General features: G+C 33.0%; 1 protein-coding gene and 1 non-coding gene across 2 annotated transcripts in view; one reads left to right on the top strand and one right to left on the bottom strand.

The window, feature by feature from the left end:
- Nucleotides 1-55: 55 nt before the first annotated feature.
- Nucleotides 56-248, bottom strand: LOC128675690 (U2 spliceosomal RNA). The gene has a single exon (XR_008405324.1). It is a non-coding gene; the product is annotated as a U2 spliceosomal RNA (small nuclear RNA).
- An 8,463-nt stretch (nucleotides 249-8,711) lies between these two features.
- The window catches only part of RapGAP1 (Rap GTPase activating protein 1), a 223,226-nt gene continuing 209,704 nt past the window's right edge, over nucleotides 8,712-22,233 (top strand). Inside the window, exon 1 of the mRNA XM_053755089.2 lies at nucleotides 8,712-8,962. The gene's annotated coding sequence lies outside the window, so the exon portion shown is untranslated. The remainder of the gene's footprint in view (nucleotides 8,963-22,233) is intronic.

Genomic DNA, 22,233 nt, shown 5'->3' with positions numbered 1-22,233 from the left:
AGTGCTCTTAAATTGAAAGTAAGCTTTATTTTCAGCTTCTACGATTTTTTCTGGATTTATGTGGGCCGATCCCGGCGGCACTGCAATGCCGGGCCGACCCGTGACGGGAGTGGAGCGAGCCCCGAACATCCCGTCAGATTACAAAAATCAGTTTAATATACTGGTCCCCCAGTGGGGGAACTTTCAGATATTAAGCTGAAAAGAACAGATACTACACTTTGATCTTAGCCAAAAGGCCGAGAAGCGATAACTACGAAAGACTGGCGAGAACACCCCATGAAACGCGAGAAAATCTTGACTGCGCGTTTAAATTTTCGAGTAAACAAATTGGCGCCATCTATCGGCGTCTTTGCGAAGGTAAGTTTATTTGGTAATAATATGCGTGGTTGTTCTGATACTAATATTATAAGTATATTTTATTGCTCTATTATAGTATTTGAAATGATATTATTATAATGTAACCTTTATTTTCGTAGATATAATAAAAATAATGTTGAATATTGAAAATAGGAACGAATATTTTTTGTATCAGTTAGACAAGGCTGATGTTGTAATAGCTTGCCACCCATGTATTTTTTAAAAGCTTTAATTTTAAATAGACTGAATAGCGCATAGCAGTCTATGCGCGTGAAATACCAGTGTATTTCACTACGTAACTATAGGTAGAAATTTCAGGCAGGGATGAAGTATTGTGTAGAAACGAGTAGTTCAATAAATAATTATAGTCAGAAAATATATGTATCATATTATCATTAACAGTAGGAATTTCTGATAAAAAGTACACTTTATGCACTACCTGATAGGCAACAATAGCATCCCCAAGGAGGGTTGCTGTCAACCCTACTATATAATACCTATTATAAATGCGAAAGTTTGTAAGGATATATGTGTACTCTTTCGCGCGAAATCTCCTGGACGGATTGTTATGAAATTTGGTACACGGGTGCAATATAACCTGGAATAACACAAAGGGTGCTGTTTTTCCCGAAATTCCCACGGGAACGAAGTCGCGGTGCTTATCTAATACTATATAAAAAAAATTAAATCCATCTTGTAAAATTAACATCACAAACATCCTCCCAAACATTATCACCTCCGACATTATTTAAGTTTCATTCATAAATATTAGTTTGCGATGTCTGAATCCGGTGCGTCCCGGAATTCCGTCGCGGCCGTATCGTGGAGTTGTCCTGCACAAGCACAATTTGCACTGCACATGCTGTCCGCTGAACTTTACCAATAGTTAGCCTACGCTGCACATAGCTGAACTGTATATTTACTGCCACATAACTTTTATCTGAAAAGCATATATTTGATGTAGTTATGTGAAAAACATATAAATAAATAATAATGAGATGAAAACATTCTGGAATCGAGAATTTTTTCCATCTCATTATTATTTTCAAAATTCGTTTATATGTATATGCATCTCTCATACCTGCATGTTCCTGGTAGCGTTCGGGGTTGCAAAGCCGCAAAGACAAGGTCAGCTTAAAAAAACAACTTTAAAATTGCCGGCCGCCTGCTAGACGTCAACCCTCCCTGGGAATGCCATTGTTGCCAGCTGACAAGGTTTCTTCCTTACGAAAGTTTAATTTATGCTCAATTTATTAAATGACTCACTTTTGTTCAAAATAATAAACGACTGTTAAATTACTTGAAGCGGTGGCGGTGTAATGGTTAAGACGTCCGCCTGTGTATCGAATGGAAAGGTCCCAGGTTCGAATCCTACTCATGTCACATGAGTTTGTATACTAATCTGACTCATGTATAGTAGTTTTCATCGACCACCACTTGCTTCCGGTGAGGGAAAACATCGTGAGGAAACTTGCACACTGGTTGATTATTATTAACTTGTGTGTGAAATGGAGAAGACATTGGCAAACCACTCCATTAATAATGCCAAGAAAGTTGTTGTGTGTGTTTCATTCTACGTAATGACCACGACCCTCAGCCATGAGGAATACAATATGAAGTTAAATTACTTAATTGATTCCAAGATTGGAATGTACTTATGAACATGCGATGATTAGAAAGAGTGACAATAGTGAGCAATGCCGACGATTGCCGAACGAGGGTCGGGCCCCAGCCCAGCCCCAGCGGAACCGAATTAACTCGTTACATACAGGAACGGGATCATCATCACGCGAAACTCCTGCGCTTCCTTGCTACACGCTTGCTAATAAGCATTTTATTTATTTGTAATAAATTTAATGCATACAAATTAAAATTTCGTTTTAAGGGTTTTATTTTGTTTTCTATTACTGAGCAACCACAGACTTGCGATACACCAGATGGGAAGTGGTCACCGCCGCCTTATATCTTATAAAATATTTCGATAATAATCACTGATATATTTTTCAAGACGAGTGTGGAGTGCGGGTGAGTTTATCTTCTTCTTCATCATATTATTATGACATTCCTGTCCTGAGGGTTTAGTGCGGGTTGCTATTTACATCTCACTTCGAATCGATTCGATGGTGAGAAGTGAAATGCAATTCTGCACTAAGGTAAAATAGTTAAAACATTCATTCAGAAATCACGACTTGGCAGACATTCGAATCTAATGAGGCCATTTGTTATTATGTCATCATAAAAAAAAAAAAAAATTAGCCTATTTCACCACTTTCTGCTAATCTAAAACTAACTGCTAAATAAATCTGCCTGATGCGATTTGGCCAGTTAGTCCTATCCAACACTTGAGAAAACATTTTTTACGTTGTTTGACATGTTTTATATAAGACTATCAGATACTTTATCAGCAAGAAACAGGCCATTAGAGATTCTAAATTTATTTCAACGACATTCCTTTCGAGTGCTTTTACAACATTTCAAGGTCGAGCAATTAAAAACCTCAATTTGAGGTCCTGCTAAGGCAGAAATGAATTTTAATTTCTTCAAAAAGAACACTTGGAGAATAATTAAATCCAAGACGGAGTCGAAAGGGTCGTATTAATTTGGGTCATCACTCGGAGCTATCCTTTTGAACGTGAACTTCTCGGAAAGCTGAAGTTTCGAGCCTGGTATTTTATGTTTCTCTTTTTAAACTTCCTCTCTTTTGTCCTGCGCATGTAGTGTATTTGTGAATCAGGAATATATACTTAGACAAAAATATATGTTTACTAACGACCCGCCCCGGCTTCGCACGGGTGTAATATTATGGATATTATAAAACATGTATATATATATATATATATATATATATATATATATATATATATATATATATATATATATGCGTAGTAATATATATATATATATATATATATATATATATATATATATATATATATATATATATATATATATATATATATGCGTAGTAAGCATACATAGACCAGACAGACCAAGAATAATTACATTGTAATAAATATATTTTTAGCTAAAACAATATTATTTATTATACTTAATATGTGAAACCATTGCTCTATGAATTTATTGTTATATATTATATTCTATTATATATATTATACTCTATGCAAAACTGTGTTAATGTTCAAAAATGTTAATGAGACTATTGAGTTCAAACTCATACAACACATCAAGTTACCCTGTATAGAGTTATATGCCATGGTAATAGCAGCAAATTCGCAATGATATTTGCTTGCTGGATGCGCTGCTGACTGTACAAATCTACTTTCCTTGTAATAATTGGCCGTAATGATATTTAAAATTCATAATTTAAACACGTCAGTCTACGCATAAATATTACACCACCACCAATTTTTCGTTGTATTTTTTTCTGTTACTTTACGTCTCCCAGAAAATCTTATAAAAATAAACAAGTAAAATCTTAATCTACCTACACTAATCTGTGTTTGTTGGTTAGTGTGTAGTGTTTAATAATAAATCATTTGCTTGATATTTAACACTTCACACTGGCAGCCCTACTTCTGGCTCTTATTAGCGCGAATACGACGAAATAAACCCAACACCACCTGACAAGTTTATTTTTATACTTGACAAAATATAATTTGACTCTTACACATTTGACATAAAAGTTATTTTACTTTGCCAACTAAATAAATAAACATTGTCATGCCAGTGAGTAGGGATGGAGCAAACTGAAATTCCCTTTCACGTAAATAATAATTAATTTATCAGGTAGATACAACGAAAATTGTTTGGTATACGCAACCGTAAGTTCTAGAATTCATTAAAAATTGAACAGTTTTATAAATCCAGCGAAAATAGTTATTCGTAGCGCGGCCTGGGTCCATAACCTAATGAAACATGGATATTAGTAGCAAACAGACTACTTTTACTTAACTTTTATTTTATGGAATATGAGGTACATAACACCAGTACACACTAGATGGCGCTAAGTGTAGCATTTCAATTATTTTGATACATATAGTATAATATGTAAAGTCCCGGGAATGTTTCTGGCAAATTGAAATCTTGAATTTTGGGACGACCGTATTTTGTTAAATATCTTTGAGACTATGTACCTATGTACTAACTGATTACTTATTTACTTCATTGACGAATATTTACATCAGGCAAATCGTTTTTTTAACTAATAGCTAGTCGATATGAATCTTAATATGAATAAAAAATGTCAAAACCTCTCTCGCTAAGATATGGTTATAGAAAAATCTTTGAATAATAATCTAAGTCCTCAAAGATTTGCTTTTTAAGATAAAAAAAATCAGAGGAATTCGATAACAAAGTTCAAAGCTTTATCCAAGGATACGCAGTTCCAATAATAAGTGAAATAGGAGCCTAGCTTTCGTTTTATTATTAACTTTTTTTAAGACAATGAAAAGATTTTACAAATGTATGCATATATTATAAATTACAATTGGATATGGTCATGTCTTTTATCTTAGTACCCTTTTGTGTTCTACTAAACCTTAGTTATAATGATTACAATACTGCATTTTGGCTTGGACAAATGATCAAACTCATTTTTCACAACCAACCAGACGCATAAGCCATAAAATGGCTAAACTTCTGCGCAGTAAACAAAGTATGTAATAAAAATAATTGCGCTAAATTCAATTACTAGTACAAAAGCTCCGTCATAACTCGTTGCAGGCAAACAGAATTAATTAATTGGAACGAATACGTCACGACTCACGACACGATGCGACAAACAACACAAATTGTAGTAAGAAGAGATTTAAAACGTCATTATAGTCCGTGCTGGCTTCGCTCGGGTAAAACCATATTATAAAAAGTATCCTATATTACTCCTAAAGTTGCAATCTGTCTCTGTACCAAATTTCATCAAAATCGGTCAGTAGTTTTACTAACAAAAAAGAAACTACATATAATTTCTCTTGTTCGTAAAGTTTTTCATTATGCTTGGGTTTAGGCGACGTAAAATTAGATTATATGCTATAGGGCATAAAGTATCAATCAATAAAAATCCTCATCACTGTCAAACCTCATCGTCTGAACCACTTTTGCTATGGCGCCATTTCGATTCTTACTCACTTCATTTTAAACATTAATATGAGTTATATTTGTTCTTCTTTCTGTATTATCCTTATTTGTTCCGGGGTCAGTGAACTACAGTAAACGATGAAAAAAGAAAAGTGGTTGATGTAACGGGAATGGGGTTCCGTAGAGAAATCATAATTGATTTTCTTACAAATTTATTAAAAATTTACATTGAAAAATTCAACGCAATGGAACACATTTCAAATATACTCATCGGTAATACTAATAAAGTGATTTTTTTTTGTGAAAGAAGTTTTTTAGTTAACTGCGGAATCCTAAATGTAATTCACAAATGTAAAGAGGCGTGACAATGTAAATTTTCATGAATTATTTTTTACAGTATTTTTTTTTAATTTGTTTAATTCAATTACTAAATTACTTCAATTACTAGATTATAATATTGTTCAACTCACACATCGCATTGCAGTTTGTAGGTATATACTTTTATAGCTATAAAGCCTATAAAGATTATATAAATTTAATTATATGACTCAACGTTTTATAATTTTTCGTGTTTTCTCTAGTCAATACATACAATAGGTACGGGAAAAAGCTTGGAAAAAAAAATTACTAAAATGGATTTAATATTTGTTCATTGTAACAATTAATTATTAATTAAACTAAATATAGTTTATGTTTTGTTTGTTGATGTTTCCCAGAATATTTTAGACCTCAAACGTGAAACATGGTGTAGGAAAATAAATCAATTCTATCAAATCAATATTAAAAGGGGTACACTCAACAAGACAAATAGAACATGTAATAATTTATTACTTGACTTGTAAAACTGAGAAGCTGCTTAAGGCGCTATGTACCTACTCGCACACTAGCGCCACAATCACATTTTGTATCGATATATTTTATTCTTAGTGGAAAAAAAATAATTTAATGTATAATGGCACACTGGATAAAATAAATTGATAAAAATGTGATGGCGGCGCTAGTATTCGGCGCCTTAATTGGATTTAATAAACATTGTCGAAAATATGAAATAAGGAAATATAAAAAATACATATGTTTATTCACAAAGGAAGCATCGACTTATAAAGAATTTCCTGGAATTTTCACAGAATGGGAGATTTTCAGAAGCCCAAGGTTTATATTAAATTACCAGTTAGTATATTTACCCAATGAAAGGTATTTAAGGTAATTAGATAATCTAGATTTGTGGCTGCGTCCCCATCAGATTTTTAAATAAAGTTAAACGTAATTACTTTTCAACAGTAGCACTTCATAATACGGATTAGGAAGTATTTATTAAGTAATTATTGTGCATTGTTGTTGGAATCGACATCCGAGATCATAAACATAAATTGTATACAGAATGTGGAAAAAATATTTTGAAGATGTTTCTCCGCGTTGATATGATGCAATTCTTTACAATTTCCACTATGAGTGCACTAAAAGTTCGACTTAAAAAGCCAAAATTGCCGAAATTAACGAATTATAAATATTTATTTCCGACTGATTCATATATTTTCTTATTAACATTTTGATTGAAATTTAACTATATTAGAATCAGGGACGTCGAAAAAGTGATTGGATTAACGATTTAGCATTACGATTATGATTCACGTGAAATTAAGAATTCTAAGCTATACTGTACTGTAATCTGTGACTGTACCTTTTTACATAAATTAAAATTATTACCTTTTATTAATCTTCGGAAAGGATACTGATTTGGTACACAAAATCTTTTGCACACCATAGAAAGACAAGATTATTGTTATTTCAGATTCCAGAATTAGACCCCCATAAACAAATTATGCGGCAGGCTGTATTTTCCCCAAGTAGTGTAATTTTCCATGTCATCTGGTGCTGTCACGCTGCGGCCAGCTGAACGACATGACGTGCCTCTGAAGCCTTGCAAGCTTCTCTATGCATTTCATTTGCGTGCAAGCGTGTTGACTTAACCTACTTCAGAATAGTGAAGTTTCTTCCCATTATTTTATTTTCATTTTTTTTACATTTAGGGCCTTATTAATGGTACAAACTACAGATCATATTTACAGTAGCACAAACAATTGCATGTGGCACGTTTGGCCTTTGTTTGTTTATTGATGGCTTATTCCTTTTTTTTTTAGAAATTTCTACGTTAACTGCTCAGTAGAACTACTGTGAACAAAGCTTTCGATAAAACAATCGTTTTCTACTATAAGTATATTTTGTGTTTTTAGGGTTCTGAAATATAATATTATAAACAAGGAACGCTTAGGTATAGAAACGAAGAAATATACGTATATTTCTGCAGTTATATTTTGAATTTTGACATGATTAATGTCGACATTTCGTATATTGTTTAAAAAGTAATGTATCTACTTTATTCAGATGATTTAAAATAGTAATTGAGAAATAATTACAAATGATAGAAGTGTATACGTATGGGAAGGGCGTCAAACGAGAGTGAGCTTCTGGCGCCATCCCCTTAATCAAGCAGCCATAACTATAGAAACTAAAATCGAAAAAAAAAATGTATGATGAAAAAATCATCATTGTCACACATGCTTACCGTCTGTGCCTCATTCTTTTTATCGCTCTCAAATATCGTCTACACTTTTACTGGGCCATAAATATGGATAAGCTTTAAAAAGTAGCCTTACTTTTACGTTTCATAATCAATTCGCTTTCTTTTGTCGTACTGCGAAGGTCATACAAAAAAGGTGAGGTAGATATCAGGACGCCGCGGCGTGGTGTCCTGAATTCATAACAGCTATTCTGCGAACTTTACTGCTAAGACGTGATAGGTTGGGAACTTGGGATTGCCTACATGTGGTTGTAGACTGATAAAACATAAATATATTTGAAACTTGCTCTTAACTGCGACCTCGTCTGACTCCCGGGCTTAGAGAATACAGGTTGAATTTTTGAACACCGCAGACATATTTCAAGGTCAACCCGATTATTTTTTTAAATTAGTTTATTAAAATTTTATTATTCAAGATGATAAATATTGATAACTTAATGCTAAAATCATTCTTTAGCAACCTTCGGCAAAAACTGAATAACTTAAATTATAGCGATGAGTGTATGCCTTATAACAACAAATACCTATAAATGTCACAAAACATATAAACTTATATAACACCTCATGTTCTCGCTCAGTACCTACCTAGACCTTAGTTTCACAACAGACGGTAGAAGAGTCATAAGAAAATATGACACCCGTAACCATACGCATGAAAGGTAAAGGTGGGTAGGTAGTGACGAAAGCATTTTCCACACTCGGCCGTCAAGTGCACGCGATTTTCACCGCTACGCCAGTTTGTTACGCTCAGCCGCGGCGGACACCCGCGACATTACGCCTAGCGGTAAAACATCGCGGAACATTGTAAACAAAACTCAATGACAGCTCTAAATTAAAAAATTACACTTTCAAATTCAAAAATATTAATTTGAATTCTATCTAGTGTTGTTACCTTGCTCGTGAATTATTTACTGTGTGATAAAAATACTAGTGCAGTGCCAAGTACTGAAGTGGGATTTTTTTTTGTGATCGGCGGCTTGAGACTTCCAGGTAAGATATATGTTACGTTATTTATGTTACGCACGAAATATGTAGTTAATCCGGTAATTCGATTTCACTTAAATTTTTGAGCGGTGTTGATGTAATCAAGAATTAATTAGGTATCTGAAAACTCTAATTCCTTTCAACTAGGATTTTAATTACGTTTTTTTAAGACAATACGATGAAGTTCGTAGTTGTAATCCGTTGAAAGTTAGCTGAGGAAGATAGGCGATCCAGCTAGTTTAGCCAAGATAAAGTTACTGTTGCTGAGAACTAACTTGGCCCTTTGGTTATACAATTGGTATCTAAGGGTTAACCCTAATGGAAATCCTTTAACAATGTTTATGACCCATATCGGTTCTCTTGTTACAGAGTGTCTCAGGAAAATTTAAAAATGAAAAACAACTAAATATTTTGAAAAGTTTTTAGAGAATAATGTACTTATTACCTATTAAAAACATACAACAACATATGTATATGTATGTTTTTTTTATTCTCCCAACTTAAATCAGTAATATATATTTTTTATGGAAATTCATTTATTAAAAAGTCTCAGGATATGTTTGTTTTAACAATGTAAAGGTGCCTGTGCATACTAATATTATAAATGTGAAACTTTGTGAGGATGAATGTACGTTGGTTTCTCTTACTGATTTTGATTAATTTGTAGTAAAATCTATTACCACAGAGTAATTTTATCGCGATATTCCCATGAGCGGTCTCGTGGCAATGCTAGTACATTAATAAATTTCCAATGCACTGCACAATAGCACTGATTGTATTCCTAGTAACTAACGAAAAATAATTTAAAATTAAGCATGTACCAAAAAATTGAATGATCCACATAAAGTGACGTGAAGCTATAACAAAACGCCATAAAGTGTATGAATTTTATTGTGATTTCTCTTTATTATTTATCCTGTAGTTGTATTTATAAAAATATGTCAATAAATAATATGACATTTAAGAATAATTATTTTCAGTAGATTATTAATTTACCTTAAAGGTAATTATGTTAACGTAAATTACGACTGAATTTTGTCTACCGATTTAGTTTTTGAAACTATCATTTCTTTGAAAATAACAACTGAATTCTTCACGACGTTATAACAATCTATTAAAGATAGCATCCATTAAAAAAATAATGTAGCTGTTCCATTATAAAATTAGTACGTACGCTATCTAGTTAGTATGGCATATGGAACCTAGTATTTATTCGTCTGCATCGCCCGTTCCGTGCGGAAATTGCCGAGACGAGTTGAAAGGGTAGAACCATGGGAGAGCCAGTAGTGCTTACCTATACTCGTTTTTAAATCTGCTGAAAAAATGAAAAAATAGATAACTACCTTTAGTAGAACTCAATCGCTAGTGTATAGGCTAGCGATATTGTGATATGGCCTATCCGACAATTGGGCGACGCCACGTACAAGAAGTATGGAGAATTGGAGAAGGACGAAGGATACCTTTCATTCTGGACATACAAAGTACTGTTCCAGTAAGAAATCCACTCGGGTGAAGAAAATATTTCTTTGTATTGTTGGCAAACGATAAACGTTTCACATTTGATAAATTTTATAAATAAAATATCTGTAGGATAATGAAAATGAGCGATGAAATCATTTAACCCATCTACGGGACTAGACGAATTTGGTATTTTTGGCATTTCAAATACGAGTATACGTGTCTAACTGCTATCGATGTGTGCCGTATGCATCTTTGCTATATACAAATAATTTCTACCATGACAAAATTACGTTAAAAATATTTTGTTTTTTTTCTAATAAATGGACAACACTCAAAAGCTCACCACCACGGATGTGGTCAAATTATTCAAATTTCTGGTATCTATCAATCGTATCATGATACATACTAGATTTATAAAAACACGGTAGCTCTGTGTTTTTATATAATTCCTTACGTGGTAATAGTAAATAGTAATTATTGAATCATAATATCGATACAATATAGTCATAATATCACTCCGGTGATCACAGGCAGTCCTTCCAATTAGGTCTTTGATGTTTATGTTTGGAAACCTTCCTTTGTTATTTTGATATTTATTTTATCCTGATACGCCTTTATCCTTACATCGGTCTGTCTGTCTGTTCGCGATAAACTCAAAAAAAACTGAACGGTTTTTCATGCGGTTTTCACCAATAGATAGTGTGATCCCTGAGGAAGGTTTTGGTGTATAAATTATTGTATTTTTACCCGAGCGAAGTCGAGACGGGCGGCTAGTAGTTTTATTGAAAGTTAAACTTAATGACTAAGAAATGTCGAGTTATACGTCTCTCTCATTTGAGCATTTCTCGTGTATCGTCGTGGTTCTCAGCTGGCATAAAATGTTTATGATCTTCTTTGAAACGTCCATGTACAATAATCCGTTATTTAAACTCAAAAATACTCATTAAAAATTAATAACTTTTGTATAAAAATTTTATGAATCTTATATCAGTATCATTAGGTTGTATATTTTTACGTTCAAGATTCCATATTGGGATTGCAGTCAAATATCTGGGTCGAATATAACAGTAAATTGGACAACTAAGACAACATTAATTCAACAAGGACGTTATTTGTACTACTTTGATGTTAGCATGATAAATTAAATAATGATCAGATTAGATACTGGACATAAACCATCCATACTTCTATACTAACATTATTATATGTCATTATACGAAATGTGAAATTTAACTTGCAAGATTTGATTAGACAAATAAACATCGGGACATACAGAAACTAAATCCAACTGCCTGGACTGAATAAGAGCTTCTAAAAATTAGATCCCCGCACCGGTTTCACATGGGTGTGAATAGATTTCCTATATCCAACAAAACTATTCGTAGTTTTATTGGATTGATTATATCCATAGTGTGGTTTAGAAGTTAAAAGCGTATAGTGGAGGCAATTAATTGGGGTTTCATGTGGACCATCTGAGTTTGGAACAACAGTATACATTGATGATACATAATAATATGGTAACCCAATTTTGTTCGTACAAATTGAATGATCCCTTTTGACACATACAACGCAACATTATACCCACAACTTTACAAGTGGCTTATCCCGTATTGCTAAACTCATAACTATCATATTTCGCATTAATTAAAGTAAAATTATATTTGTCATAACACTATTTACACATATATAAGAACATTATGTAATCAACATACATTTACTTGCTTCTATTTTCGATATTTTGTTTTTATATTTAAAATATGCCGAACATATAGTTTTATTTATTTTATTTATATTATACAGTAGTAATCCTAGTGTAGCGAGGCAGGTACATGTAACAACGTTGTAATTAATGTATGTCATGCAATGAAAAATAAATTAAATAAAATAATAAACCTTTTTCCGTTCAGCTAGAGAACTTCAAACGTTTTTCTTTTTCGTTGCAGACATCACAACAATAATTCCTACATAAGTGGTTTATTATTTTTGTCTCAAAAAATAACCTCACATTCCTATCTTTAGTTCAGGGTCGTAACTGGTTAAATGTAAAATAGCCTGGGTATTAAAACTATCTGGAGCCCAATTCACGTCGAGTCCACATGCCCAAACGAAACCGTAAGAAACAATGTCGTCTCTCCATAGGTCACCTATAAGGTGGAAAGATGACATAAGAAGTCGATTGCTGAAGAACGATGTGGTAAAAGAGATCTGAAGAGGCCTACGGCCTAAATTGGATACAGAATCTGTCTGTTATTGATAGATAGATGTGAGCTTTTGCTCTCGCTTTCATCCACTTAAACTTATTTTTTTACGTTCAAAAGTAAATTGTTAAGATTATACTTTCTGCGGTTTTGAATCAAGCCCCCTGAACTTACGGGCCCCGGGCAAGTCACCGTCTACCTCTGTGGTAGCTACTCCAATGTTATTAAGGAAAACATGGATCTTCATTCTATCACACGCCCAGCGAGCAACGAAATAGCTAAAGGAAAAGTAAATATTATCTCTTTGTGGGTTTCCTTTGGCACATGATCGTATATTTTATTTACCTTTTATGTGCCGATCAGACGGTAAAATAAAAGATATACAGGTATGTTTCATGTTGAGGTTTATGCGGCATTTTTATTGCCAATTATGTTATATAGGTACGTATAATGTATTGATATATATTAAAAATACTTTTTATGCTAGCTCCATACTACCGCGGAACTTTGAAAGATTCGGCATACATTGCTTTTTCATTGCGATAAATAAAAACTCAAACAAACTACGCAATGTTCATGCATTCGCGTCAGTCGACGATAGTGTGGAGCTGGCATTATGCTTGATTTTGGCGAAGACTCATTCAATTTTGCAGTTGACTATTGCTAAGTGCTGTTAATTATTATTTTTTGTTGATTTTTAGTTGAGCTGTGTGTTTTATTAAAAACAATTGTAGAGTCCCTTATAGATAAGAATTAAAAGGATGGGGATGAAAGTTTTCTTATATATAGGGATAGGCCTGTAGCTCGTATATAAATCTTCTTGTACGCGTTTCTTTCCATGTCCTGTTCAGCTTATGTCATCTATGAATGATCTGAGCTTTGATTATGTCATCAGATATATTTTTGCTTTACTCCGTCACCTCCCAATATTATAACGTGGCAGTTATATTATCCTACCTATTTCCACTTTATTTTCATGACCGTGCCTCAAAACTGTTCGATGTTTTGTTTAAGTCACGATTTTAAAATCAAATCTTATGCTGAGGATGGCACGTTCCATATCTCATCCCACTTTGAGTCGTAAGGCAATTGGGACCGCCAGATATTTGGACTGCGGTACCATTTGCCGAGCATTGTATCTAAATGGGTTTATTTGGGATTTCAAATGGAGACGTCCTAATGGACCAATATGTTTTGGTATTGATAGATTGGGACCGTGGGAAAAAAATTAACAATAATTATACTACTTACAGGAAATGTGTATAACAACCAGGGGGTCTTAGTGGTGGGTTCAAGGATGATACAACGGCAATAAAATTGTGGAACTGATCGAACAATTCCATAAAGTACTTGGATGAATTAGATGAAGCCATTCAGAATCAGTTTTGTTCATACAAACATAGTGACTGGGCCCGCAGTTCCAGTCACTTGCAGTCCCAATTACCCGACGACCCTTAAACTTGTAAACCGTCTTCTTTGTGAGCACGCATAAAGCTTCAGGATTAGAATTATAGGGTACTTTTATCGTTAATTGCAACTGCAACTCCAGTTTTGAAGATATTTATCCATATATGCCATAGTTAAGAGTATCTGTAGGGAGACAATATGTCAAAAAGTATAGTATACCCATTTAAGTTTACAGTACAAATAAAATTATTTATTCAAAAATTAGACCTTCACAGGCACTTTTTCATGTCAAATTTCATATTAAATAGCAATTTCTCATAAGCTACAAACTACTGGCATTTACATTGCCTAATGAGAATAGAATGAAAAATATTTCCTACATCCTGGACTGGGCTTTGTTTCCAAGAAAAGCGGAATAAATCGAATGAATGAGCTTAGACCCTCATGAAATTTAGATGAATATGCTACCTGGAGGAGAGGGGGGGACATGACGTATAGTGGACCCAAGTTATTACAATGCTACAATTCTCGGTAGTTGGATAAGATATTTTGCAAAGCTAAACCTTTAATTATTTAATAACTTGATACACCCAATGCCAATTCATATGCCAAACTGTAAATATATCATGACAGGAAGTTTTCAAGATTATTGCATTCAAACGAACAGACACAAAAGGTATTCGTAGAACTATCTCTCTCTTTCTCATTTGAGCGTTTTCCCGGATTCTTATTCAACCGTTGAGCGTAAGGGTCCATTATTATCGTAGTAATTAAGTATAAGTTACATTAATCATTTTTATCTTGCAATTGTTTATGGTATGATGAGAGAATAAAGATTTTAGTATTAATACATTTTAATTTTATTATAACAGCAAACAATGAGCCAGATAGCTATTAAAAAGGTGATTTTTTTCCAAAAGTAAGAAGTTCAACTGCTACTTGTACATCTTTACATATTATAAAACAAAGTGCTCTGCCGCGTCTGTCTGTCTGTTCGCTCGATAAACTAAAAAACTGCTGCACATTCATGCGGTTTTCATGCGGTTTTTTCATTAATAGATACTGTGATTCTTGAGGAAGGTTTAGGTATATAATTTATTATGTTTTTATCCGATCGAAGCCGGGACGGGCCGCTAGTTTAAATTAAATTTCTAATGTGGCGAAACAACGTGACCTTTACCATTAAATTTAATTTAGAAAAAAAAAATATGCAGAGACTCACGTTTACTGAATATTGAACATGTTATTCTCAAAACCCAATGAAATAGCTACTAATGAAGGGTGAGCTATCGATCGAGGGCCAAATCGACCATCCCTAAATTAGCGACGTGTGTTTTTACCCCATTTTACTCAATCTGCGACGTGATTGACGCGATTGGGCGAAACAGCTGGGGTGTTTTGGGGTTAAATGACAGTCGAAATGGGGATCAACCAAGATTGATTCGACCCTATTGAAGCTGCGTGTGTCTTAATGATCAACAATTTAAAATGATAAGTTGCGAGAACTTAATCGTGTCTATGGAATTTGTACCCTATATAAAATAATCACTTTCTTTTTAAGGCGTAGTCAACAGTGCATCAAGCTACCCAAATTCATAGCAAACTCGTCGCTATTATCGCGCCACAAAGGTTCATGTAGGGCAACTTGATGTGCTGTAGACTGTACATACGTTTTCTAGGCACACAAGTGAAGGGAAATGTCGTATCACTTTTTCACCTTCTTCAAAAAACGCATGGATGGAATCCCGGTTGATTTCGGGCTTATGAAATTGCGTGGCCCGTGGTCAGCGTTAAAAAACCCCTAAAATTTTCATGTTTCGGCTGTGATTTTACAACCGGCCGCCTGCTTGACGTCAACCCTCCTTGGGAATGCTATTGTTTGTATTTACGTCAATAGTCTAACATAAATATGTCCTTAACAGTACCGACCACTCAACGTTATTATAATAATGTTCTTAAATATTTTCTCAGTTGAAACTAGTAAGTAAAGACATAAGATTTAACAAACAGTAATTTATATTCATTAGCTAATATAAAAGTTACTTAAAAATCCCTCCTTCCAAAAAATATTACAGAAAAATGGATGAATGTATAATAATAATTCTTTAGATTATTCCATGTAACAAGTAATATATTAATGGAAATTGTCTTTCTCTCCCACTTATGAGTGTTTTTAGGTTTCTTTTCAGCCATAGAGTACCGGAGCCAGAGTAAATAACGTTAGCTAAACTGTGATATCAAGTATCATATCCACATATGTAGGTAGGTATTAACTTAAAAATCTCCTAAAAGTGTTATCCAAAATCTCGGAGACTTGAAACAAGGACACTTAAAGGTTCTAAAGCAATTTAGCCTCCATGAATTGGCAAAACGTGTCTTATCTCAGCTGCTAAGTGGCTGATTAGGTTAAAAAATGTACTTTGTATTGGAGTCAAGCTTTGCCCTTACCGAGAGAGCAGAGTTCTCAAAAAATCATCAATATAATATCGCTTATTAAATCGGAACTTGATTATCAAACTGTTTTATACAATCTTATAAACGAAATATGAATTTCTGTAATAAGTATCCTTATCCTTACATATTATAAAACAAAGTCCTCTGCCGCGTCTGTCTGTTTGTCTGTCTGTTCGCGATAAACTCAAAAACTACTGCACGGATTTTCATGCAGTTTTCACCAATAGATAGTGTGGTTCCTGAGGAAGGTTTAGTTGAAATTCTAAGATAGTTCAATTAATAATCTAATCATATGAAAATTTACAACACTATATATATATATTATAAATATATATATATATATATATATATATATATATATATATATATATATATATATATATATATATATATATATATATATATATATATATATATATATATTATAACTAGTTTTCACACAAAGCTGTGTTTCACACGCTTCTTGCCTGTACCGCAGGAATTTTGATATTACTGTTTACAAATAAACAGTTACAATAAAATCTGTTTATCAACAGTTCCAGTCTATTGTGTCGTGTGTATGTATCAATATGATAGAAATTGGATGGCAAGCCTATAGCAAGTTAAGAGTATTTTTACAAAATTTCACACGACGTAATTTTAATTATATAAATTTTACAGCACATAACTTATTGCTTATTACCATAATGTAAATGTGTCATTTTCTAGACCTAATTGACCTAACCGAGAAATGAAAGTCACAGACTCTAACGAGGGTGTATATTGAAACTCGAGACGTCAATCGAGGGTCGCAACACACGAGTTGTGAATCGCACTTTATTTCGAGTGCCTGCCAACGAGTTTCTTTCTGCGTTTATTTTTTCCGCAAATGTCACAATAAATATCGGTCCATTAGCACAACAAATTATCTCTTAAATTAGATAGCAAATAAATTAAAAGAAAAAAAATTAAAAAATAAAGTTTTATTTAAATGCTCCTAAAAGAAGAAAATAAAATATTCTAACTTTCAAAAGGAAACCACAGTTTTATTAGAAGCTAGACTCCCCGCAGTCTAGAATCGTCTCGTCTATTCGGCGGGCTTTTTGAACTACCGTCAAATACCTGGCAATTACTGGATCTTCAAATAGAGAATAAAAAGAAATTCAGATAAGAAAGAAAAGGGACTCATCTCTCTCACGGGTCTACTAGAAGAGATTTCATTTAAATAAGGAGCGTCCTTGTTCTCATTTTTATCACGCCAACTTAAGTTATAACTTAACTTTATAAGTCTTATGTGTATATAAATAAATAACTAGGTAACCAGGTGTTAAAAAAATAGGTTCCTACTACGTCTATTACTACGTGTCTTTATTCTGACTCTGTATACTAATTTTGGATTCAATCACAATGCTTCTTATTCTTAATGCCAACTAGAAAGATTCTACAAATCAGTAATTTTTATTTTATTGAAATGTACATATAAAATGGTTCAGACTTGTCAAGTTAAATTGAAATTTTAATAGCTTTTTTATCCATAAAATTTATTTTTATGTGGCAGACGAATTTTATATTCTTTTGGCAGAAACGTTCGCAAAGATTTCTACTCGTTAATCTATATTTTTTTCTCGTTATTTTTTTAAGCTTTATTAACAAACACTAAAACAGTCCTTGATTATGTAATTTAAGTTAATTAAAACGGTAACTTTCTATTAATGAAATTGTGTACTGAACTAATTTGAGTGTATTCAGTGGTAGGGGCGTTTCAAAAGGTTCGTTCTTGAAAGCAAAAAAAAAATATTGTGACGTATCACATCCTTGGCTGAATGTAGGTTCTTTGTTTGTGATGCAGTTGCGTTTAATTGAGATAATCACGTGTATTCAATGAGTATCAGTTTTATTGTTTCTTTTTTTATTCAGTTTGCAGAATCTTTATTTTGCTCCATTCTTTCCTTATGATGCCGCATTGACTGCAATAATTTAGCCTGTAGTTCATTTAACATGTAGTCCATTTACCGTTTTAACCCCCGACGCAAAATAGAGGAGTGTTTTAAGTTTAACGTATCTGTCTGTATATCTGTGTATCTGCCTGTGGCATCGTAGCTCCCAAATGGAAGAACCGATTTTCGTTTAATTTTTATTTTTTGTATCATAGAAAATTTTAACCCAAGTGTTCTTAGGCATGTTTTCTGAAAATCGGTTCAGCTGTTCAAAAGTTGTAGCGAAATTAAGTCGGAGGTATTTTTGATTTGTCTAACAAATCAACTTGTTTAATAGTTATTACATAAAGCGTTTGACAATCGTAAATATGTATTGTATGCGTATAAATTAATGTAACATCTTTTTGTTTCAGGTAATTATAATCAATTCTCACACTGTCCGTCACGCGATGGTTACACTTCAATTACTCAAATGTAAGGTAATTAATACACTTTTTGCGACTAATCACTTCCCGTTTGTCATGTATATTTTTCTGTCAGGATTAATTCGTTTACGTTATTAGACTGATTACAATTGAAGTTTCCAAAGCTAATTTTTTTTTCACAATCTTTTAAAGTTTTAAGTTCGTAAAGAGCAGAACTAAGTCCTGTAATACCATCGCAATAATAAGCCGGTAAATACTTTTGCGATGTTGTCTACTTATATTTTCACATTTATGAAACTGCTTCACTGCTTACATGTGATTTGGACTTTTCCTGTTACGTTTTGTAGCTGTGAAATATAATAAGAGAAAATAATAAAAGAAAACTGCATATATCATTGGTTGTATGTGTTATTGTGTCAATAACATCTAGAGATTGATATTTCGGGCAACTTTACGCTAAGCTGCTGCCTTTTGGGCTATTAGGGGAATCAATACACTAGCTTAATTCCTAGTACCTAGTATAAAAATGAAAATGCTCAATTTCATAATATCCGAATTGTAATATCGGTATTACGACAAGTTTCCGTTATAAATCCCAACCAGATGATTAGCTTGTAATAAGTTTATACAAATAAAAGCTCAGAGTTGAATGTTCTTATAAGTTTATGGAGACATGAGCACCGTAAATGGTGCTTAAGTTAATTTCAAGTTACGCTCGAGATTCTAAATAACAAAATAATCGTCATTACTGTCATTATATCATTCCACCAGTGTACACTACACTGCCTACTGCGGAACAAGTCGCGAGTCACGACCTCTTCTCAGTCACCGTCGAAACTATTTTTTGCAACTAGTTACGATCGAAGACTTTATCATCTTTGTTCGTATCCAGTTCCGATGAAGGAGTTATTTGTATTCGTTCGAAACCCATCTCGTAATAAAAAATATCAATAGTCAAAATTGATTTATATATAATCATTATGATTACGTCATATTGCCATTCACGCTATATAGTTTGTAGGTAGGTAATATGTTTACTCTTTTCGAAATAGGTAAATAATGCTCCAGCTAAACTATAGGAAATATATATTTCAGTCGTGTGAGCATTTTCTGTATAGGTATCGTTACTCTTTGTCTATACAGTTAAATTTCTCTAATAATTTTGTCACCTTATTGTTCGGCCACGCGAACGAAGTCGCGGCCATCAGTTAGTAGGTAAATAAAACAAAATGTAAGTGCATCAAGAAGAGACAGATTAACAAAGCCGGACTTTACCAGTAGGTACTTAGTTATATTTTATGCTGAATGAAACGAATACTTTTGTTTCTCTTATTCCACGATCAATCAAAAAGATTTATTACCATAGTTATTCATTGTGTTTTATTGACATTTTCATATTTGAGAAAGTTCTGAAAATGTCATGTTTATTGAACATTATGCAGAATCATCGAACGAAGAATACGAAATACGGAAAATTGCAAATATATATGACTTTGTTCAAGCAGTGAGATGTCAACGTAAAAAATTCTATGAATTTTGCTCCAACTTACTATGTTAAGATGTTTTTATGCCCATTTATGTAAAAATATTATGGGCTAAAGAAATGCACACATATATAGAATGTTATTTATTCAATCGACGTAATTTTATCTACAAATAAAAAGTATTAAATGTCATGTGAACTGTTTGCTTGCTCAATGCAATAGTATAAAAAAGTCCCAAAAAATAAATGTATAATAGTATAAACTTTACTTCCTACTTCATTGGAAAATATTAGATACCCAATCTTGTAATATAGTAGACGTATAGTTTATAATTTGCATTAAGGGTGTGGTTGCACCGTCGACTTTGACGTTAACTTTAACGTGCGTAGAAAAACGCAAAGTACGCCATTTTTTCTAAATGTCAGCGGTGACGCGCCTGTCAAATTCGACCTTGCTACTCAATCTAAACATATATAAGCATTTATTTTATTCCAAAATATACTGGTGCGAAGCCCGAGAAATACATCTAAGTAAATGTTAATCACTAACTATACTAGCCAAATATTTTTAACACATACCTATATCTAATATGCATGTAATGTAATCTACAATATGCATGTCTTTAACAGCCAAGTTCATTAATTCAAGTCATATTTACACTCTATGATTCCAGTAACGCATCATTGTAGAATCACAGGTCGATTCAAATAAACGTTTAGAAAATATCGAAAATAGAACGGAACTAGTGAGAATCGTAGAGAGTCGACCGCAAACAAACAAACACAGCCGCGGCATATCTAACCACGTGATATTAGAGTGTGGCTACCATTAATGAATATTTGCGTAAATTTATTTATTTCACTTTATTACAAAAACAGTATAGGCGGACTTGGATGAAGAGGTAACAATATACTTTCGCGTTTATAACATTAGTTGATTTATAAAGGATGTTTTAATCCTCCATGCTAATCTGGGAGAGAAACAAAAACATAGAATATGTTTCAAGCTATAACGACGAGACAATTAGATTCACTTTTAGGGGATTAGTACTAAATATAGTTAAGATACTTACTAGAAATAACGCCGACGTAAGACGCGTGAAGAAGAAGCGGAATTCGTTTAATTCGTATTAATTTATTTACCAGCTAAATGTAAAATATAATTTTTGTGTAAGAAATTAGGTTTAATCTTCATATACTTATAAACATCTAAACTTATTTCTATAATTCCGTGAATTTACTACCATTTGATGTTTTGTATTGGTGAATATCGAATAGTATAACACTAAAATCTGATATAATATATGCTGCGTCCGGTAGCGCATCTATATCTGAATTATATAATTTGATCACTGATATTCATACCGAAAAGCTTTAATTATAATTAGTATTATTATAGCTCCAATCGACTACTGGAACGGAACAATTTATGAGCGAATCAGACTCGCGTTTGACCATTTTTAACACATCCAATTATATAATTGAGTAGTTAGTATATCAGGAAATATTCAAAAAGAAATATCGATACATATCTATAATTGCATACACAAATATGTGTTGATTCCTTCATTTTGTCACGTTATTTGTAACATCGCGTGTGGCCACCATCATCCGCCACACATGCAAATGACATGGACAAATTATCATTTTGTCGCTGAATGCGCGATGTTTGGTGTTATTGAATTTCAACTACCATTTGCCATTTTGACTTTCTATACCACTACAAAATAGAAATGGTTAAAATCAACGAAGATTTAATTAGACATTTTTCTTTCTTATCGTGTGTTGATATTATCATCGAGCCCTGATATCAGATTTTATTCAAGGCATCTGACATGACTTCTACGACTACCTATCGGCATCTGGTGGCAAGTAGTCGCCTACAAACTAAACTACATCAGTGTGTAAGTTTCCTCACATTGCGTTTTCCTTC

Source organism: Plodia interpunctella, chromosome 14 (assembly GCF_027563975.2).
Source record: "Plodia interpunctella isolate USDA-ARS_2022_Savannah chromosome 14, ilPloInte3.2, whole genome shotgun sequence".
NCBI classification, from domain to species: domain Eukaryota; kingdom Metazoa; phylum Arthropoda; class Insecta; order Lepidoptera; family Pyralidae; genus Plodia; species Plodia interpunctella.
Note: the sequence above shows the minus strand (reverse complement) of the source record. Positions and strands in the feature narration are given on the sequence as shown.